The following is a 15,091-nucleotide window of genomic DNA, read 5'->3' as shown; positions in this document are numbered from 1 at the left end:
CATTTCCGCCAGAAAGGTGTTGACTTGTTTTCGATCGTCGGGGGTCATTACTGATCGAATTTGCTAAACCTGAAGAGACTATCAACTGTTTCTGACATTGTGAAACACTAGATCGGCTGCATGTCGCAATCAAGAACAAATGACGTGGAAAATTGACGAATGGGATCATCTTGGTCCATGACAATGCCCGTCCCCGTGTCGTTGATGTGATTAACACAAAACTGGCAAAGTTCAAGTGGGAAATGCTGCAGCATCCACCATACAGACCAGTCCTGTCGACTTGCGACTTCCACATTTTGGGGCAATTGAAAAAACAGCTCAAGGGGACCATGTTTGTGTCGGATAATGATGTGAAAGAGTCGGTTATACAGACTTTTTGGAGTAGCAACAGAAAATCTTTTATGAGACGGGAATCGTGGCGACTTGTTAGTCAGTGGGGCAAATGTCTAAATGCTGATGGAGACTTCTTTTAAATAAAGTAGCCTGTTTGTCATATATTCGCATTGGCTCACTTTCATTTGACTTGCCCTCGTATGTTTTGCAGAAATGCTGCTTTTTATACGTGCTCTCTGTTGCGACTATCATTTCTATGCAATTACAATACACGACCGGAGACAGCTCCTCCTGTTCAATACATTGCAACAAAGGACAGCGTCATTAATATTTTTCCCTGGCCGTTGCATGTGTACAAAATGTAAACAAGGTTCTTGAATGACAGTTTCATTAAAATATTGGCTTAACTTGTTCATTTCATGGCCTTTACATTTTTAATATCAGCAGCATGCACTGCTTTGCTGGTTTCAAACTGATATAGTTCTAAAGTTCGTGTGATATTTTCTTTAGTTGCTAAGTAGACAAAAGACGCGGAAGCATTGATATGATTTATTTCGGGCACAATTTCTTTGACATGGCATATTTTTTTATGAAAAAACATATTTTACTTGTGTTGACAGTGCGTAGCGTTCAAGCATTCGTTTACAGCATCTTTGGCAATGAGAATGCAGTTATTATTCATGTATTTGATCCCTCGACAAATTCTATAAGGAGGCCGAGCTGCATCGTTAGGTGTATCTACCGGGGGGGAAGCACTTGCCCCCCCCCCTCCCCGGTAGATACGCCTGTGACATTATTGAACAGCTGGTGCAACGTATTCGTTTAAATATAGAGAAAATAACCCGATGTTTTCTGTGGAAGCTTATGGCGTCTTGTCGTCATGGGAGTGTCGTCTTGCTCGCTCAATTACGTCGGCTTCGCCGCTTTCGCGGGCAACACTCCGTCAGCCTTTCGCTTTTAATTTTTATTATCTATGTTAACACGACACTAAAGCGAAATTACCCATTACGAATTAAGGCAAAAAAGAAACCGCTATTATCACCTTCCGTGTGTACATGGCTTTCCCCAACGTGCAAGAGGACGGTGGGTAGGGCACTCCCGCCGAAGAAGACTTCTCCTCGCGAAGCCTCTTATTGCGGAGAAGCCAGCTCTGGATAGCGGTCCCGGGGAGCCACGCACGAAAGCGCACACGTGTGGACGGGTGCATTTCGGGTGCACCGCAAATGCGGTACACGGCGTGTCGCCAGTAGGTTAGGTCGGGAGAGCGGTGGCCATCTGCCGACGCCTGCTTCACGTCGCACAAAATGTGTCCGCACATACGGCGACTCAATCGCGCAGTGGCCTGCTTGAAGCCGCTTCCAGGCCAGACGTTTCATGGTTGAATTGGCTGAAGTGACTGCGATAAACGCTCGAACACTTGGTTCCGGCTGCTCAGTCGCCTCTCTCTCGTCCCGTCACCTGAGCACGCGTACTGCAGACAACGTGTGCGCACTGGAGCCTCCCGTTCCGTTGCCCGTATCGCGCGTCAGAATGAGCGCGCCGTGTACGGGTCTATACCGCTGTGAAATGCAGCCGAAGGTCAACGACAGTTGATGGACTCAATGCACGCACGTGCATGTAGTTTTACTCGGAGAGAGAGCTAGGAGTAGGATATATACTTGTTCATTCAGTTTTTTTTTTTTGTATTATATATACATAAACGAGAAGAAAGGAAATTTATTGGTCAAATAATTAAGCCAACAAGCAATGCCACGAAGGATATATATATATATATATATATAGAGAGAGAGAGAGAGATTGTGTGTGTGTGCGTGCGCGCGCGCGCAAAAGAGGTGAAAGGGGGTCAACCAAAGGGCCCGATTTCTTATCAATCGTAAGAAGCCAACAAACAACTGTAGCGAAGAAGACAGGCGCGCGTGCTTCAGGCGCATCGCCTCGCTCGATCGAGAACAGAGCTCGCGCGCTCGGTGCCCGACGCTTGATCAACAGACCTGGCTGCGTATCGTGTAACATTCTGGCTTGTTAATTAACTTCACCAACTACGTAGAAGACATCGTCGACCTTTGCAAGCGCGTCAATGCATCAATGGCCGAATCCGATAAGATCCGTCATATTTTGATGGGCATCGAAAACGACGCCTTTCAAATGCTCCTATCGAAAAACCCGCAGACCGTCGTCGAAGACCCTGATCTTTGTCAGAGTTACGATGAACTCCGCAGACAATGTCTCCCGACCCGGCAGTCTTCCGCGCAGGATCCCTCTGTTTCGAGCTTAACCGCAGTTCCCGACCATAGTCTCCTGCTCTGTGAGATCAAAGAGATCATCCGTGCCGAAGTCGCTCGCCAGCTGTGCTCACTGCCGTTCCAAGCTTGTAGGGATGCGCGACCCTCCCGCATCCCCTGATAGGTTGTTTTCCCCGCATGTCTCACGCCTCCTGTAATCCGGCTTTTCAGCATAGCTTAGTGCCGGCGGCGTCGGTCACATTGCAACACATTACGAGAGACGAACGGACGGACGGATGGATGGATGGATGGATGTTATGAGCGTCCCCTTTGGAACGGGGCGGTGGGTTGCGCCACCAAGCTCTTGCTATTATACTGCCTAATGTTCTACCTAGGTTAAAAAAGAAAAAACACGATGATCTCAACCGACCAAATTTTCTGACCCCCTATTGTGAACTTTGCTTTTGTACGTCTCCATTTATTGTCATTTCCCTACTTTTCTTCCACCAATCTTCCTATCGCCTCTTACTAATCTATATCGCAGATATATTTATTTTCCCCTGCTCTCACTAAAACCAAGGGCTTCAAGGAGGCCAGTGGTGCCTAAATTGACCGCTGGTCAGATGTATTCAGATTCTAATAATAAAACATGCTCCATCGTTTCCCTAGCTTTACCGCAGCAAGCACATGCTACTTCTTCCTTCTTATATCTCGCTTTATAGGTGCGTGTTCTAAAGCACCCTGATCTCGCTTCGAAAAGTAATATTGAATATATCTTTATTTCCAACAGATTGGGGGAGACAGAGAAGAAAAGCTCCAAGTGCAGCTTGAAAATACACCCTGCCCCCTATGAGCTTCCCTTTGAGTTATCATAAATTTTTTCTTCCCTGACTTCGTTTTTTCCCTCTTAAGTAGTTACTCATGGAAGGTTTCATTTCTATTGCCGCCACCCATGAGATTACTTCAGCCTCTCTGACTTTCCGCTTGACGTTCTTTGTTGCTGTGTTGCTCACCCTACAGGCCGCATACTTGCTGGTAAGCTTCCTAGTTTGTCCCTCCTCTGTGAATCAATGTTTTTCCTGTACAGATACCTCAACACTCACCCAGCCCATTTACTTTCTTCCATATTCCTCAGTCGTTCTTCATAACGAATTTTACTGTGAGCTTCCCTCACTTCAAAACTATAGCGCAGCCCATATCGCCCTGCACAGCTTCATTTGTAGACTTCCCGTGAGCGCCCAATGCGAGACGTCCCACCGACCTTTGTTTCCCATTGTACCTCTGATTTCAAGCAAAAAACTGCATTACTCTTACATAGGCTCCTTCTTCAGAGACAGGAAAGCCACGATCAAAATAGGACAGGCGACGTCCGACTGGTACACGCTGGGCGCGAGGGGCACCCCACAAGGGGCGGTGCTCTCCCCACTATTGTTCAGTCTGGCCATGAAAGGGCTCTCGGACCGCCTGATGAGAGTGACCAACGTCAATCACGCCCTGTACGCAGACGCCATTACAGTGTGGTGCCCGGGAGGGCCCGACGCAGAAGTCGAGCGGGCTCTTCAAGAGGCGCTGGACACAACGGAAGAGTACCTGAAGGAAACGGGACTCCGTCTGTCACCCAGCAAATCGGAACTGTTGCTGTACAGGCCCTCGAAACAAGGCATGAGGAATTTGACGCCGATTGATCAAATACCGATCAAATTAAACACGAGTGCCGGCCAGCCGATTCCCAGAGTGGACACTATAAGAATCCTGGGGCTGCTAATTGAGGCTAAAGGCGGTAACACGCAAACTGTCATGAAACACGTCCAAAACTGAGAACATGCTCCTGCTGATTCTCAGGGTGACGAACCGCAGGGGAGGGCTCAGCGAGAGCAATCTCATCAGACTTTACCACGCCTTCCTCATGAGTCACGTAAATTACGTAGCCTCAGCGCTAAAATGGACCAAGAGAGACGCGGCCAAGATAGAGACACTGATGCGCAAGAGCATCAAAAGGGTGCTAGGTCTTCCGATCACTACAAGCACGGAGCGGCTCGATCGGTTAGGGGTCCACAATTCACTATCAGAAATCATCGAAGCGCAGACCAAGGCACAGGTCGTGCGGCTGTAGACCACCAGGGCCGGCAGACGCATCCTAGAAGAAGCAGGGATAAATGCAGAGGCAGAGTGCAACGCACGCAAGGTTGCACTCAGCGCGGCGGTCAGGGGCACTTTCAAGGTAGAACCGCTTCCGAGAAACGTCCACCCGCAATTCAACGAGGGGCGCCGAAATGCGAGGGCCCTAGCACTGCTGAAATCGACCGCCAACTGCCCGGGGCTGGCGGCATTTGTAGACGCGGCCCAGTACGGGCGCAGCGACCGGTACGCGGCCGTCTCGATACGCTGGGATGGTACGATAATTAACGCAGCATCGGTTAAGGGGGTAACGTCCGAAGTGGCCGAACAGGTGGCAATAGCCATGGCAATGAGGGACCCCGGACGTTCTTACGTCTACAGAGATTCGCGATCGGCGGCCAGAGCATTCGGCTCGGGCTCGATATCGCGGGAAGCGGCGGTCGTCCTCGGCAGCGAGGGAGCCGCGGGTCATCACATCGTCAAATGGTTTCCAGCCCACATGGGGGCCGACGTGCACCCCGAATTTCCCAACGCCAACGAGCTGTCGCACGGACGCGCGCGAGGACTCACGCACCGCGGCGATCGTGGCGAGCGAAGTGGAGGGGAGGGAGGGGAGCACCGAGACCCGCTGCTCGCCTTCAACGAAATAACAGCGCACTATCAGCTGTCGAGGAGAACCTTCCCGCTCCCCCACGCTAAACTCATTAGACCACAGTCATCAATATTCAGAATGCTTCAGACAGGGTCGTTCCCCTCGAGAGGCAGACTGAGCCGTTATTCACCAGAAATAGAGCCGCAATGTCCGGATTGTGCCGAATCTTACTGCTCGCTAGCGCACATGCTCTGGCAATGCTCCGCGTTAAGCGGTACCATGTTTACTAAAGAAGAAGACTGGGTGGACGCCCTGCGAAGCGACGACCACCAGACCCAGTTCCGGGCCGTCCAGAGGGCTCACGAAAGGGCGGAGGCTCACGGGCTTCCCGTCCCAACGTTGGTGCAGCCCGCGACCCCTGCCGACCACTAAACCAAGAGTGGGTGGGGAGGGGTTCCTCAGGACCCAATAAAGTTATTTCCTCCTCCTCCTCCCCGAAAGTCCTGGAACCATTACGCCTTTCCACATACCCAGAGCTGGATTAACGGGGGGGGGGGGGGGTTGTTGCTAAGAGAGCTGCAGCCCAGGGCCTCACCTCGGAGAGTTGGAGAAGGGGGCCCATTTATTCTAACCTGCTTAGTATATGGAACCATGGGCAACGGAACTTCGAGCGACATGTATGAAGCGAGAAAACCAGAACGAGCAGACGGGGCCCCCACCTAATGTAACACCATGCGTTTAGCCTGATCATTTGGGGAGAGCTCGTCGAGCTGCAAAAACAGGAATCCCCCGCCACCCAGGCGGGGCCCTCTTTCTTACGAAGCGAGGTGCGTTTGTTTGGAAGAGTTTTCGTGGTTTTCTGTCAGTCTGTCTGTCCAGTGCTCTCTGGAGAGGAGGGGCAAGGGGGAGACACCTAATACATGTTATGTGGGATGAAGACCTCAATCTCCCTTGCCCCTCGTCACCACCACCACGCCACCATCCACTCTGAAATAGTTCCGCCGCTGTCCTCATAGAAAGGACGTCCTGCAGTACCCTAGCAGTGCCTCCCATTCGACTTGATGGTAATTTGGGCGGGGGAGGATGAGTCCGATAGCAGATGATGATGAGTCTGATGGCAGAGTCTAGGCAGGAAAGGAAGAAAGACGTCACACGTGCTTTTGTCCGCGTGCCGTGGGGCATGGAATGTTCACTGTTTGGGCTAGGGTTGTGGAAGAGTGAAGGGGGAAGTTGGAGAGCTGGACACAAAGACCTGTCTCCAGGGCCCATTCCTGCCTAGTGGCTGCGCACCCTCGCGCGCGCTCGACGGAAAAAGTAGGTCAGATTGGCCGCCGAACTTTCCCGAAAGAAGTAGAAAAAGATGACTCAGAGGCGACGGAGGGCGCGTAGCTTCGCCCGCGCTAGGAGTCGCCCTCTCCCTTTCGCTCTCGCGCTCGGCGTCGACGGGGCGAAAGAAAAATCGAGAACCTCCCAGAACAGACGTTTGCTCCTAGCCAATAGGAAGACGAGACCGTAACAGGAGAAGGAGTGAGTTTGTACGGAGAAGGAGGGAATTTGTACAAGCAACTCTATGCGTATGTGAACGTCTGCTTTGGCGCTAGTAACAGACAGACGCGGCGCGCGTTTATAAAAAAAAGTTGATCGCGGGCTGCGATTCAGCCCCGAGCCGCCGTTTAAGCTTGCATAAGCCCGCCCTCTGAGGAGCTCCCGGGGGACGCACCGCTCTCGGACAGCCACGGACCATCCAGGCGGCGTGCGCCAGTCATCGGGACGGCCACCGTTGGACACCTGCGGTCGTGTCGGACTGACGAGTGCTCGGTGAACAATTAGCATCCATTCATACGAAAGTGCTCGGTGGGAAGCATCAAAGTGGTGCGTCTAAACGAAAGGCGAAGTTAGAAAGAGAAGAGCGTGAAAAGGAGCTACCAAAGATGACAAAGTACCTACTGAATGCAGCTTCCGCGGAGCTGTATGATCGCTCTACCCATAGTCCGTGTCAAACTCCCAATTGTACCGACTGTGCTTCTGTGGAGGACTTGCCAACTCCATCACCACGGTTTCCTGGCAAGAAGCAAGGTTTGACTCATCTTGGTTGTCCATCTTGTGAAAACGGTGCCAACCGCGGTCGTCCATATTTCTGAGCAACCGACGCCAACCGAGCCCTGTCCTGTTCCTGAGTAAGCAACGTCTATGCTACTCGGCCGGGCCCCTGCCACAGAGCTCCAGGTGACCGGTCCACCACGCCCGATTTCTACTACTGCTGATCAACAGTTGCCAAACCTCCCCGATGAGCCCCTACTGACGAGCACCTGCAGGAAACAACACTCCAAGAACCGACTCACTTGTTTCCTGTTAGTTTGGCCTCAAATAATCATGTTCCCACCCACAAAGTGTGCCTCCAGAGGACGAATGAGACGGCTTCTCGTTGCGGCAACAGAGAAATACAGACACCGCCCCCCCCCCCCCCCCCCCAGCAAGAGGTACGTTGCGAGATTCTCCGAAGTGACCCTGCTAAGTGGCCGGACGTTATTACTGACAGCTTTCGGAGTGTATGCCTTGAGAAAGGGCCGTTGTATTTTCAAAATCGGGCAGAAAATTTTCCGTCTTCCGAAAGGCAATACAAAACTCAGAAACGCTATATGTCACCTCATCTTTTCGTGCGAAAGGCTGTAAATGGGGAGGCGTACGAACGACACTGGTTAATGTACTCGGAGTCCAAAGGTTCAGTTTACTGTTTCATGTGCAAACTATTTTCGACTTAAAGCAACCCCAGCGCTTTCACCACGCGCGAATTTTCTGATTGGAAAAGAGCAGAAGTAAAGGTTTGCACACATGAAAATAGCATCGAGCACTGGAACTACGTGGTACGTGGCTCGCCCGCTCTAACTCGAGCAGCACAATTGACAAAGAGCTGGTTAAGCATCTTGTCACTGAGACCGCTTACTGGACAGAGGTGTTGAAGCGCGTGGTCGTTGTAGTTCAGCTTCTAGCTGAGCGCAACCTAGCGTTTAGGGGCAGTGAAGAGATTTTTGGTTCACCAAGAAATGGCAATTATATGGGAGTGCTTGAGGCCATTACCAAGTTTGATCCCTTTCTAGAGGAGCAGATCAAACGCTACGGGAAGAAAGGAAAAGCTCACCCATCGTTTCTCTCAAAAACCATTTGTGATGAATTTATCGAGCATATGGCAAAGGCTGTCAAGGAACGTCTCGTTGACCATGTGAAACGCGCAAAATACGCAAATTGTTGATTCGACTCCAGACCTTACTCACATTGATCAGCTGTCAGTTGTAAGGTACTATTTAAATGAGAAAGTGTACGAACGCTTTCTTGGATTTGTTCCAATTGAATCGCATACCGGCTTGTATCTTTTCGATACCGTGATGTCCCTCTTGACGACCAATGGCATCTCAATTGATGATTGTAGGGGCCAAGCTTATGATAATGTGAATAATATGTCAGGAAAATACAAAGGACTGCAAGCTTAAATCAAACACCTGAACGAATTGGCAGTCTACGTCCCGTGTGCTGGTCATTCACTGAACTTAGTTGGCGCGTGTAGCGTTGACAGTTGCCTTGAAGCAGTCAAATTTTTCACTGTAATTCAGAGACTGTATGTGTTCTTTGATGCCTCACCTAAGCTATGGAGGTATCTTTTGGACAGCATGGGCAGAACGTGACAGCAGCTTTGAAAAGCCTCTCTGAGACCAGGTGGTCAAGACACGCTGAATCATGTAAGGCCATTCTGAAAAATTTCAGTGCAGTCTTGTGTTGCCTTGAAGCTATATCAAAGAACGAGGAAGAAAACGGTGACACTAGGAACAAAGCGCACTCCCTCTTCAAGAAAATGACAAAACTAGGGACTACATTCATGGCCATTTTCCGGAGTGAAATCTTGGAGCGCTTTGACAAAACGAGCGTAGCGTTTCAGAAACCAGGCCTAGACATTTCAACTGCGGTAGGCCTGCGGAGCTCTCTAGGAGGCTTTGTTAATTCTTTGCGACCTCTCTTTCATACCTTCAAAGAGAGAGCACGCACGCTAAGTACCAATCAATGTTATCAGGATGAGGGCAAACGCATCGTTTTGAGTAAGCACCAGGGCGGAAAAAGCGATTGTGCGCTACAAGGTAAAAAATGTTTATCGCAGAGACCTACAATGTTGTACTTGACAGTCTAGGCTCTGCTTTGCGAGTGCGAAAGGCCGCCTATACACTGAACTCTGCGGAAGGTTCGGACTCTTAAAATTTCTGACAGAAGTTGGGAGCGAGGCCTCTCTGGCACAGCAGGCTGAGAAGTTGGCGAAACCTACAAAAATGATTTGGAGCCAGCATTTCCCACTGAAATCGTTCAGTTTGCGAACTTTTCGCACAACTTTGTGCGCCAGGACACGGGTCCCCGGGGAATAATGAAGTTGCTGCACGAAAGAAAGCTTATTGATGTGTTTCCGAACCTTTCTATTGCTTTGCGAATGTACTTAATGTCAAGAGGCGTTATAATTCAATTGATAAAACGCTCAGATAGCAGAGCACCGCAGCGAGAGGACATAGAGCTTCGGCAACACAGGCACAAAGCTTCCAACCACTCGTTGTCGTCGTCTTTTTCGAAGCAGTGCCTGCTGCTCGTTCTTCTCCAGTACAATTGTCTCCCCGGAGAAGAGGAGCCGTCTCAGCGACCTACGGGCACAGGTGGATCAAAGTACGGCTTTAGCCGCTGAACGTGCACTATTTCGCGCCCTCGGCTGCGCTTATTGGAGGGCGGCTTAAGGGGTTCTACCAAATAGTTCACAGGAGACGTTTGACTGATGACACGGTAGGGGCTCTGTTACTTGGACACAAGCTTGGGTGAAAGTCCAAGGCTGGAAGCGGGAACCCAAAGCCAGACGATTGAGTCAGGGGAATAGGGTGCCGGAGAAGAGGGAATATCCCGAAGGTGCTTCTGTCGATGCTGATCTTCCGAAGTAAATGTGCGAGCGAGCTTTCGGCACTCTTCCGCGAGTGCAGCAGCCTCGGACAGAGTAGTAGCCTCCGTTGTGTCAGGGCGATACAGAAGGATGGTGTCCATTGTGCAGGAAGGCTCGCGTCCGTAAAGGAGAAAGAACGAGGGAAATCCTGCAGTGGTCTGTGTGGCGGTATTATAAGCGTACGTCATGCACGAAGGGTAGAATTCGGTCCCAATTGGTTTTTTCAGATGCGACGTACATGGCTAGCATATATCGCCAAGAGTGCGGTTAAAGCGCTCAGTCATGCCATTAGTTTGTGGGTGGTATGCAGTAGTGGTACGGTGAATTACGTTGCATTCCTTGAGCAGGGCTTCTATAACATCAGACAGAAAGACGCGGCCTCTGTCGCTCAGCAACTCTCTGGGGGCTCCATGGCGAAGCATGATGTTAGGCAGAAGGAACCAGGCAACATCCTGCGCAGATGCGTTGGGCAGAGGCGAAGTTTCGGCGTAGCGTGTGAGATATGGTCTATCGCCACTATCACCCAGCAGTTGCCACCTGAAGTACTCGGAAGGGGCCCATAAAGATCAACTGAGGTGTTCCGAGCTGGGCGTGGGGGCTGCGGAGGCGCGCAGAAGCCGCTTGTGGGGGTGTAGTGCGCAACTTCCGGCGGTGATCTTGGCCTGGCGACGACGGCAGCATACGTGAGCGGAACCGGCGCTGAAGGTGGCTGATTAGCGAGAGGTAGTGCGTCGCTGACTTGATCATGTATGATGCGTCGGACTCCTGGGGACAAAGAGGACTCAGACGACTGCGTATGCCCTTCATGACATTCTTGATCTTTTCAGAGTCGGGCATGGCGGGATTAATGTGCCGGCAAAGGTCAACTACGTCCTTAATGTAGCTGGTGAAGTTTTCACCCTATGGTGAGCGCGACCACGCAAGCGTTGTTCTGCGCGAAGCTTGCGCACAGCGGGGCGACCGAAGACTTCTTTGAAAGAATAGGTAAATGCTGTCCAGGTGGAAAGGTTGGATTCATGATTCCGGAACCAGAGATTAGCGACTCCAGGAAGATAGAAGGTGACGTTAGTCAGTTTAGCTTTGTCATCCCATTTGTTATGCGCACTCACGCGATCGTATGACGAGAGCCAATCCTCCACGTCATGGTCGTCGTTGCCGCTGAAGACTGGAGGATATCGTTGGAGTAGAGCACCGGAGCAGACGACAGACGATGCCAGGGAAGGATCGGGCTGTGCGGCGTGCTGAGGCATGGCAGAAACAGTAGGGGTCGTCCAACTGCGGAGTTCCAGGTTTGGGAAGGGCCCAGCACGTCCACCAAATGTCAAGAGGCGTTATAATTCAATTGATAAAACGCTCAGATAGCAGAGCACCGCAGCGAGAGGACACAGAGCATACCCGTGGCAAACTGTGAGACCGAACGATCGTTTTCAGAGTTGTCGCATGGTTGTCGCTGATAAAAAATCGTCTTCGTTCGAGCTCCCCTGACGACAAGGTGAACTCGCTTGCTATCATGTCCATTGAAAGTGACCTCCTCCGCGATCTATATCCTTCGAACAGACTATATGATTTCGCCAAAGCGAAGGCGCGAAAGATGTCATTTTAAAAGAGGACTGTTTGCGATATACATGAATAGTTCCAATAAGTTCGTTGTGTCGCATCCCAGCCTCTACGTTGCCAATGAAGCGCTGAGCAGTGTGATTCAAGATATGCAAATCTTCGTTGTTCGTCTCTTGTTTGTTCTGCTTGTGATATTTAGCGTGCTTATAAAGAACCGTATTTTTGTTGTTTTTGATAGTGCCACGTTTATTTGGTGTCGTCCTTGCTTGCCTTACCGTTAATGAAAATATTTTCAAGTAATGTTTTGTAATTACAGCTGGTAGTTTTAATCTGTATTCTAGTGCATTTTATGGTGTTTGTATTGCCTTAAGTATTGTATATATCTATTGCATATTTATAGAGTAACGTGTATAATGATTACTGCAGTCTGACGCTTGAATTTTAATAAAGAATGTTTTGGATACAACCATGCGTCTCCTCACGGTATTAAACTTAGTGATGCAAACAAAGCCTAGCTTCAGAAGTATCGACATCTGAGCTGTGATGTCTTTTCTACGTTCTTGTTAGTCTTGAGTGCACTAAACTTTTCCTTAAAGCCTACCTTTTGCTGGAAACAGAATGCAGATTAATCACAAAGTAAATATATGTGTTGGTGTTTACAACAGCACGCGTTTCAAGCAAGTTTTGTTGTTTTCCTTATAATAATACCAATAATAATAATCCCGTTGATCGCACTTCGTTCTTTTTATTTTGGTGGAATTAAAATGAAACATGGCATATTTCCAGTAGCGTAGCAGGCGACGGGGGGGGGGGTCAGTATAGGGAAAGGGGGCCTGCATGCGCATTAGCCCAGAGCCCCCATTTTTCTTAATCCGGCCCTGCACATACCCTGGAGCACCTCGTACCAATTGTATCCCCATAGCACTATGTGCTTCCATTATGGCTGCATTTCTCTTCCACTTTTATGTTATTGTTTTTTCATGTGTTTCCAATATCTATTGCCTTCGTTTATCCGTATACCAAGGTATTTATATTCTTTTACCCGAGGTATTCCCTGGCCCTGTATTGTCACTGTCTGTTCACAGTTTTCATTGAATACCATAACACCTGATTTTCTAGCGCTAAATTTCAAACCTAAATTGTTGCCTTCCTGTCCACAGATATCAGCCAGACGTTGCAAATCACTTTGCTTGTTAGCTAGCAACACAATGTCGTCTGCATAAAATAAACCTGGAAGCTGCTGCTCTACTACTGTACCTGCCTGTTTGTTTGAAAGATTAAACCCGATATGACTTCCTTCTAGCGCCCTCTCCATCCTCACCATCATAAACAGCAGTGGGTATAAAGGGAACCCTGGCCTCAGTCCTTTGTTGATCTTTAGCAAGGAAAGAGTTTGAGCGTGTTTGTAGTTCAATCTTAAACTGGGATACATAGCGCAAGAACGACACAAGGACGAAGCAGGAACACAGGACGAGCGCTAATTTTCAACAATTGATTTATTGCAGCTGGTAAGCATGCCGTTTATTCTTTTATATAAGAAAGAGCTTGAATTTTTTGGCATAGTAGTCACATGACTGCTATTCCTTTCTTCTTTCCCTTCAGTGTGTTTGTTGCAGTTGCTTCCCTGTGAGTATATATATGCTTACCAGCTGCAATAAATCAGCTGCTGAAAGTTAGCGCTCGTCCCATGTTCCTGCTTCATCCTTGTGTCGTTCTTGCGCTATTATCCCAGTTTACCCTTGTTGATATCAACTTTCTCCTCGCTCCTTATTCATTCCCATTCAACGCAAACGGTATTTTCTAGGTAAATATCTCAAAAGCTGTAGACAATCGTCACCTAAGCGTTCCCCTTCCAGAATATGCCACAAAATATTGCGTTTTACGTTGTCATACGCTCCTGTAATGTCTAAAAAGGCCACATACAACGGTCTGCGAATGTGGTACGGCTAGTGCCACCTAACGGCGGGGTTTGTCGTGCGCGACAGGGAGTAGCCTCTTCCGCCTTTGGCTCCGGTTCGGCAAGCGGCGCGGACGTTACGCGCGTGCGCCGATCCATGCTTCTGCGAGACCGTCTCGCGATGCCTACACCGCAATGGACGAACACGATTGTTCGAACGCGCCACCGTTCGCGTGACCGCACGCGCGAGTGACCATGCGTTGGCGTCCAGCATGGGGCGAACATATTCGCTCGCTATCCGGTCGCGGTGAGTCGGACTTCCTCGATTTGTCGCGCATCCATCGGCATCTTCGTGGATAGCAGTTTGGCTAGTTGGCAGGGTATTAAAAGTGCAATAAATGCCCTTGTGATTGTTTGTACTACTGTGTTGTTCCTTTGTCCTAAGAACGCGGGTGAGAGCCCCAGAAGCTCTACGCTTTCTTTGACTCCAGGCCTGCGACAAATAATACAGGAGCAAGTATCTGCCTATGCCTGCAACTATTAACTTACGCTGAAGTTGTAGCGCTGACCGTGCCACCGACGTTCTCGCCACCACAACCGCTGTACTATCACGTCTGCTCCCGTTTCCCACCAGGCAGCCAGCCAACATTGGGCCATGGCGAACACCCGATAGCCGCCCAGTATGCTTCTATTGCGACATCCCTGGTCATGTGGCACGGTTCTGTCGCCATCGCTCATGGCTTCTCCGAGCTGACCAACCTGCGCACGCCCCTCCAGTTCCGTTCTTCTCGCCTCGTGAATCACGTCCGATTTCTTCGCGCCCACGAGCGCCGTCTCCCCCACGACGCCGTTCGCTTTCGCCAATGCGTCCGACTCCTGCCGAACTGGAAAACTGGTCGCGGCCGTTCCCGAGACAAGGACTGCGTCTCTGTCGAACAGCACAGGGACTCGCCGTTATCCGACGAACGTTATTGAAGTATCTGTAGAAGGAACTGTTGCACTTGCACTCGTCGACACAGGCGCCGCCGTTTATGTAATTACCAAAGAACTTGTCTGCCCTTGTCTGCCCTTGTCTGCCCTGTCGCTCCGTACAGCAAGCGCGCAGCACATTACCCCTGTTGCCGCATGCACTACCCGCATCGCCATTCAGGGACTCGCGTACAAAGTCGAATTTGTTGTTCTTTCTTCATGTACGACATCATCTTGGTATGGGACTTCCGATCACAAGGCCGTCATTGGCTGTTCTCGCTCCGAAGTCGAATTTTCGCCGCTTCCTGACGCCCAACATGATGATGCTGATGATTCCGGCGCCAAGCTGCTCGTTGCTGACGACATCAGGATACCTCCGCACTCACCTGTGATTGCAACTGCCTGCTCTAACGGTGTTACACATTATCATCATCATCCGCCTA

Source organism: Dermacentor variabilis, chromosome 9 (assembly GCF_050947875.1).
Source record: "Dermacentor variabilis isolate Ectoservices chromosome 9, ASM5094787v1, whole genome shotgun sequence".
Taxonomy (NCBI): domain Eukaryota; kingdom Metazoa; phylum Arthropoda; class Arachnida; order Ixodida; family Ixodidae; genus Dermacentor; species Dermacentor variabilis.
The sequence above is the reverse complement of the archived record's forward strand: the minus strand, read 5'-3'. Positions refer to the sequence as shown.